Raw genomic sequence first — 7329 nt, forward strand, 5'->3', positions numbered from 1 at the left:
TCAATTATGTATTTATATGTATACAGCATGATATGGATAGGTAAAAATATCATGCACATGTATATATATACTATTTACTACTTTATTGTTCTCTCCTCCACTGAAATGTAAGTTCCATGAGGGCAGGGATCTTGCCTTGTTAACTACGATACTCCCAGCACCTAGAGGACTGCCTGGCCAAATGTGCAAGATGTACTTTATATTCTTCTAATAGTTCTTCTAACAGTTTTTTTTTTTAGGTGTTAGCCATAGCTGTTCTAGGCTTTTCTACAAATGCTTGCTGAGTAAATGAATGAATACATGGACATATAAATTAAGATATAATTTTGCAAATTACAGTGGCATAGGTGCTAGGTATGCTTCAGAGGGGGACAACAGTCCTATTTGGCCTATGACGGTACTATGTTGATGTTTCTTCCTTCCCCGTGGTATTAAAAGTTACCTTATTGACCATGGAGTTTTCAAATGGGGTATGCAGGTAAGAGGCATTCAGTCATGAAGAAGTCTGACTTTCCAGGGTAATGTGTGTGGGGACAGAAGAAGAGGGAAGGTATTATTATAATGCAAAATAGTCACCAGCTTTTTCAGAGATCAGCTTAAAATCTCTGTCAGAATGGTTGCTATTTTAGACTATATTGATGGACCTCCAATAACTCTAATTAAGTGTTTTCTTCCCTAAGAAGAGGCAAGTGATCAATGACATTTTTCTAAGGTTTCTTGTGATTGTGTAGCAGAATGCATCTCTCAAATGCTGTAATTTGTGAGGATTCAATAGAAGAGTTAATGAGGGTTAGGAGGCATGCAAACTGAGTAATCATCATTTAGCTGACCAAAAAAAAGTGTTAACATATCTAAAAAGGCCTAAGGTTAATTGAAATTTGGCAAAATGAAAGCCCTGTTTAGGATATTTTCCTTGCCACAAATTGGAGTACATCAGACTTATTTCTTAAACCCCCTATCAGTGTAACTCTGCTCATTGTGTCCTCCATGCACACGTCTTGGTTTATGTTTCCAAAAATATGCAGGAGATAAAATGCAAGAGGAAGCCAGAAGAGTTCTCTTAAAAACAGTTATAGGACTTAGCATAAATTTTTAGTATAAAATAATACACACTCATAATACAAAATTTGTAAAACACGAAACTTTAGAGAAAAAAGGAAGAAAAATGCAGATCTGTATACCAAAGCCACCAGATGCAAACATTTTTTTATATTTTGTATATGCATACTCTTAGCATATTTTAGATTTTTCTGTATGTACTGTTTTGAATCTTACTTTTATTTTTAACTAACTCAATGGATGGTCATCATGCTTATACATTGTGATGGTTAAATAATACATCAGAAGCAGATTCTAATTTAAGTGATCATTTCCTTGTTACTGAGAATTTCTTTCCCACTTTTATTAATGCTTCATTGAACATTTTTGTGACTGTTTGTTTCCAAATTCAGTATAAGGTTCTTACATGACACTCCCACCAGTAGAATATGTAGATCAAAGATTCCAAGCAAATTTAAAACTCTGTTCTCAAATTTCTGAAACTTTTCTTTTCAAAAAGGTTGGACCATGTGCTTTTACCTCCTTTACCAGAAATGCAAATCAATCCTCTCCAGCCTGAGTCTTTCATGGCATATATGTCACCACCATGACCTTGAACTTAGCCCTCTCCACAGTAGATGGGACCTGGGCCAATATAAGAAGAATCTCTCTTATTTTCTGCATTATATTTTTACTCTGAGAAACTCGAAGTGCTTTAGACTTTTGTTCTGAAATGTAAGTGGTGTTGGGACCAGAGGTGATACCAGGAATGGCTGGAATCACATCACATGCAAGTCGAAGTCCAGGGGACGAGCATACAGAAACCATGAGAGAAAATAGGAGCTCGCAGAAGAAGTCAGTTTCACTGAGACAAGAAGTTGAGTGGCCCCTGGAACAAGAAGAGAGTGTGAGATAGAAGATCATGTCGGCCTAAAGGGTTTACGCTCCCATGAGGTCTGGCTGTACTTTCCTCTTATCAGCTTGGGAAATACTGTAAAAGAATGTAGAGGATGTTTGTAGCAAACCTATAACCAACCTAGAGAAATTTAAAATGAGCTTCCCAGGAGAGAGTCAGGGAGGGTGATGTCATGATATTAAAATAATAAGCATGCCATAAACCATTAACATGCTATGCGGTAGTATTTCTGCATCTGAATTAGCAGACCAGTGCTAATTACAGGGAAGGAGGAACTTACCTGTTGTGATTCCGCAGTGTGTTTGCATGTGTCAGGGACAGTCTGTGTGTCCTGTCATGTACAATAGCCACAGCTATAGAGGAGATGAACGTACTTCTGCGAGAGAAGTTGAGGCAAAACTGGCTGGTACCTTCCCATCCCTCTGTTAGCAAGTGATAGAGCTGGGACATGAGCCTGGGGCCACTCTGACCCCGGGGGACATGCTCTTTTCTCTCCTCTATTGGACTTACACATGCTTCTATTTCCATTAAACCTGAAAACAGAAAATGCTTCTGTACTTAGGGTCTTTTTTACCTTTTAGGCCAAACATATTCTGTAGGGCTTGTTTTTCTCTGGTCAAGGATTGAAACCTATTCTTCACTCACCTTGTCATTATTCCCTCAACTCACATCTTCCCAGACTTCCTAGCTTTAGAAATTACAGATTTTTGCGGAAGACATACAGATGGCCAAAAGGCACATGAAAAGATGCTTGATATCGCTAATTATCAGAGAAATGCAAAGGAAAACTACAATGAGGTATCGCCTCACACCAGTCAGAATGGCCATCATCAAAATGACTACAAATAATAAATGCTGGAGAGGGTGTGGAGAAAAGGGAACCCTCCCACACTGTTGGTGGGAATGTAAATTGATACAGCCACTCTGGAGAACAGTATGGAGGTTCCTTAAAAAACTAAAAATAGAACTACCATATGACTCAGCAATCCCACTACTGGGCATATACCCTGAGAAAACCATAATTCAAAAAGAGTCATGTACCACAGTGTTCATTGCAGCTCTATTTACAATAGCCAGGACATGGAAGCAACCTAAGTGTTCATCGACAGATGAATAAATAAAGATGTGGTACATATATACAATGGAATATTACTCATCTATAAAAAAAGAATTAAATAATGCCATTTGTAGCAACATGGATGGACCTAGAGTTAATCATACTAAGTGAACTTAGAGGAAGACAAATATCATATGATATTGCTTATATGTAGAATCTAAAAAAAAATGATACAAATGAACTTATATACAAAACAGAAATAGATCCACAGACCTAGAAAACAAACTTATGGTTACCAAAGGGGAAAGCGGAGAGAGAGATAAATTAGGAGTTTGGTATTAACACATACACACTATATGTATAAAATAGATAACCAACAAGGACCTAGTGTATAGTACGGGTAACTCTATTCAGTATTTTGTAATAACCTATAAAGGAAAAGAATCTGAAAAAAAAATAGATATATATGTATGTACAACTGACTCACTTTGCTGGACACCTGAAACTAACACAACATTGTAAATCAATTATACTTCAATAAAAAAGGAATTACAGAATTTGGAGACTAAGATACATACTCACTAAGATAAAAGGCATACCGTTAAAATAGGAGTTTCATGAACCAGGTGTACCTTAGGGCAACCTCATGCTGAAAGTGAGAGAAGTAAAGCAGAAGGACGAAGAAGAACAAGTCTTCCAGTTGTGTTTCCTTGTTCAGGCTTCCCCTCCCTGCCCTACAAGTTTCTTCCACTCCCCCAGATCCTGTGGCATGTTTTTCTATTATCACTACTTAGCCTCATCCATTCATCTACCTGAGTTCAAGGGAAGATTCACATTACTGATTTTTCTTACCGTGAAACTTATTTTCAGGTCCAGGTAAATTGATGTTCATCTTCAATTCCCCACATAATCTCCCAGGCACACTCATTCTATTCAATGTGCTCTACAAGACATAGAGCTCCACTGTGGGTAAGATGGGTTATAGTTACTGAAATGAAATTTAAAAACCAAGAAGAAAAAAAAAATCTCTGCAGCCCTCCCTCACCCTGTTTCCAAAGGGTCAGACTGCAATTTATCCTCCAAAGTATTCTCTTAGGCTTTATCTCACCCTGGAGCAAGTCTTAGATGGTGCTGTTCAGAGATACCATAAAGAAATTGCTATCACTAATAACATTTTACTTTATTATACTTATGAATTCATTTATTCACTCAATGAACAAACCTTTATTAGTGACCTTTATGTACTGGGCTGGGCACAGTGCAAGCTTAGGGGAAAGATGCAGAATTTGTAAGATACAGATTCTGTCTGTTGCAGGAAGAATGAGAGTAAACAATCAGAGCAGTGAGATAGAGCTTCTGGTGGCAACCCTAGAAGGGCACCCTCACTCTGCCCAAAGGGTATCAGAAGAGAGTTAGCCAAAGAAGATACTGTTGATTTAGCACTTGCAGAATAAATGGAGAGGGCACGTGCAAAAGCGAGTGTGTCTACAGAACCAGGGGAGATGGGGATGCATGATTCTTTTAGTGACAGAGACTGGTGCCAGAGGTTGTGGGAGCAACCGTGGGGAGCAGCACAATGACCCACCGTGCCCCGTGAGGCAGGAGGCCAGGGCCACATCACAGAGGGCCTCCTAAGCAGTGGTAAGATCTTAAACTTTACCCCCCTAAAAACTAACAGAGGTGGGGCCATACCAGCACAGCTGCATCACTGGTGGCTATCAGGGATGTATTGTCCCTGGTCCATTATAGGCTCATTGTAGGCAGCAGATGTTAAATTCCAGATCCTGCAGGCTCCAGGAGAGGGCTCTAAATTCCTGGTTTGAAGGAGAAAATAAGAGTTAGGAGAAAAGAGAACCCCTGTTTTGCTGTTTATTAACTGTGAGATTAGATACTCTGTCTACTTACTTGCATAATGAGGGTGAACTGGGCTACCTTCATGGGTAAATATCCTAGTGTATAAATCGCTTTGCTCACCATCTTTGTGGAGATAAAGCTCACTGTGATATTTACCAAGATCCCCTCATTGCTGCCTCATACCCAGGCATTCCACTTTCACCACCTATGTCAATTCTGAGCTTTGGAGTTGCAAAAGCCACATCTCTGGCAACAGGCTAAAGATTTAAGAGTCAGAGTCTGAAGGAAGGGCAAGAGTCAACTTTGGTTTGTGTGGGTGCAAGGTCTGTGTCCTTCTATTCCATGTTTTGGGGCATGATGAGAAGCATCCCAGATGGTTTGGGGGAAGCCAAGGGTAGAAGGAGCTGGGCTTCTGATTCATTTCCCATGACTGCTGTAATAAATCACCCCAAAGTCGGTGGCCTTAGAAAACTAAAACTAGAACTACCATATGACTCAGCAGTCCCACTACTGGGCGTATACCCTGAGAAAACCATAATTCAAAGAGTCATGTACCAAAATGTTCATTGCAGCTCTATTTACAATAGCCAGGACATGGAAGCAACCTAAGTGTCCATTGACAGATGAATGGATAAAGATGTGGCACATATATACAATGGAATATTACTCAGCCATAAAAAAAATGAAATCGAGTTATTTGTAGTGAAGTGGATGGACCTAGAGTCTTTCATACAGAGTGAAGTAAGTCAGAAGGAGAAAAATACCATATGCTAACACATATATATGGAATCTAAAAAAAAAAAAGGTACTGATTAACCTCGTTGCAGGGCAGGAATAAAGAGGTAGACATAGAGAATGGATTTGAGGGCGTGGGGTGGGAGGACGAAGCTGGGGCGAAGTGAGAGTGTCATTGACATATATACACTACCGAATGTAAAATAGTTGGCTGGTGGGAAGCAGCAGCACAGCACAGGGAGATCGGCTCGGTGCTTTGCGATGACCTAGAGGGCTGGGATGGGGGGATGGGAGGGAGGCTCAAGAGGGAGGGGATATGGGGGCGTATGTATGCGTATGGCTGATTCGCTTTGTTGTGCAGCAGAAACTAACACAGTATTGTGAAGCAATTATACTCCAATGAAGATCTATTAAAAAAATACACATTTATTTTCTTACAGTTCTTAGTGGGTCAAAATTAAAGGGATCATGCTTCCTCTGTGGACATCTGTTTCCTTGCCTTTGCCTGATTCTGGAGGCTGTCCATATTCCTTGGCTGGTGTCTTCTTCCACCCTCAAAGCCCATAGCGTAGCATCTTTAAATACTGCTCTCTCTGCTATAGTCATGGCATTGCCTTCTCTCTTCTGTCTCAGTCGTCAAATGTCCCTCTACTTCCCTCTTATAAGGACACTGTGATCATATTTAGGGCCCAACTGGATAATGCAGGATTACCTCCCCCAACTCAAGGTCCTTAAATTAATCAATATCTACCAAGCTCTTTTTGCAATTTAAGGTAACATAGTCACAAGTTCCAGGGGTTAGGACCTGGACATTTCTGGGGATCACTCTTCAGCCCTCCAGAGTTCCTTTAATGAGTAAATCCTGGGGAACCCTGGAGCAGACCAGGGACTAGGGTGAGGTGAATGAAGCACTCAGGGCCGGAGACTTAAGGAGTCCGTCACTTTCAGGATTATCCTGGGTGAGGAATCAGCTCCTGAAAATGAGTGTGCCTTTAAATTTTGTGCACTAGATGCCTTGCTCACCTTACCCTAGTCTGGATACTGTCTTGGAGTGGCAAAACAGAGCTGGAGCAGAAATAGGTGGGGCTATGTCTAGGCAGCAGGCCTGAGACAGTCCAATAGAGTTCCTGCTGGTTCCAGGAGCTGAGATGTGTTTGCCTGAATGACTGTGTGTGTGTTTGTGTATGTGTACCTTGAGTAAGAGACAAGGAGGAAGAGATAGAGCAGTAGAATGATCCCCCTTGATCACAAGAGTAAGTAACACCCCTCTCTCGTAACACCCCAGAGTGGACTGGGTTTCATTCAGATGGAGCTAGTCTTGGAGTGGCCTTGCCTATTTGAGAATGGGATCCCAGGCCAGATAGTGAATGAGCTTGTCTGAGTTTGCCAACATGGACACCACCAAGGACCAGATGAACACCCCCTGGAAGGTACATGCAGCAGGGAAAAATGATGAGAAGATCACTGATTGACATCTATTAAAACAACTCCTGGAGAATGAGGCCTCGAAGAGGAAATGAAATGCAGACATGACACATCGTGGACATACATCCAGAACGTCTTGTCTGTGAGTTCCATTGAGCAACGATGTTCCTTTCCTCCTGGTACCCCACTAGGACCAGAAGCTTTTTGTGTACCATTTGTTCTAGAGCTCCAGTCTCTCTAGGAAGCTCAACGAAGAATAGCTCCTTCCCCAGTCCTGGGCCTGGCTGTCTTCCTCCACACCTCC

Source organism: Phocoena sinus, chromosome 16 (genome assembly GCF_008692025.1).
Source record: "Phocoena sinus isolate mPhoSin1 chromosome 16, mPhoSin1.pri, whole genome shotgun sequence".
Taxonomy (NCBI): Eukaryota; Metazoa; Chordata; class Mammalia; order Artiodactyla; family Phocoenidae; genus Phocoena; species Phocoena sinus.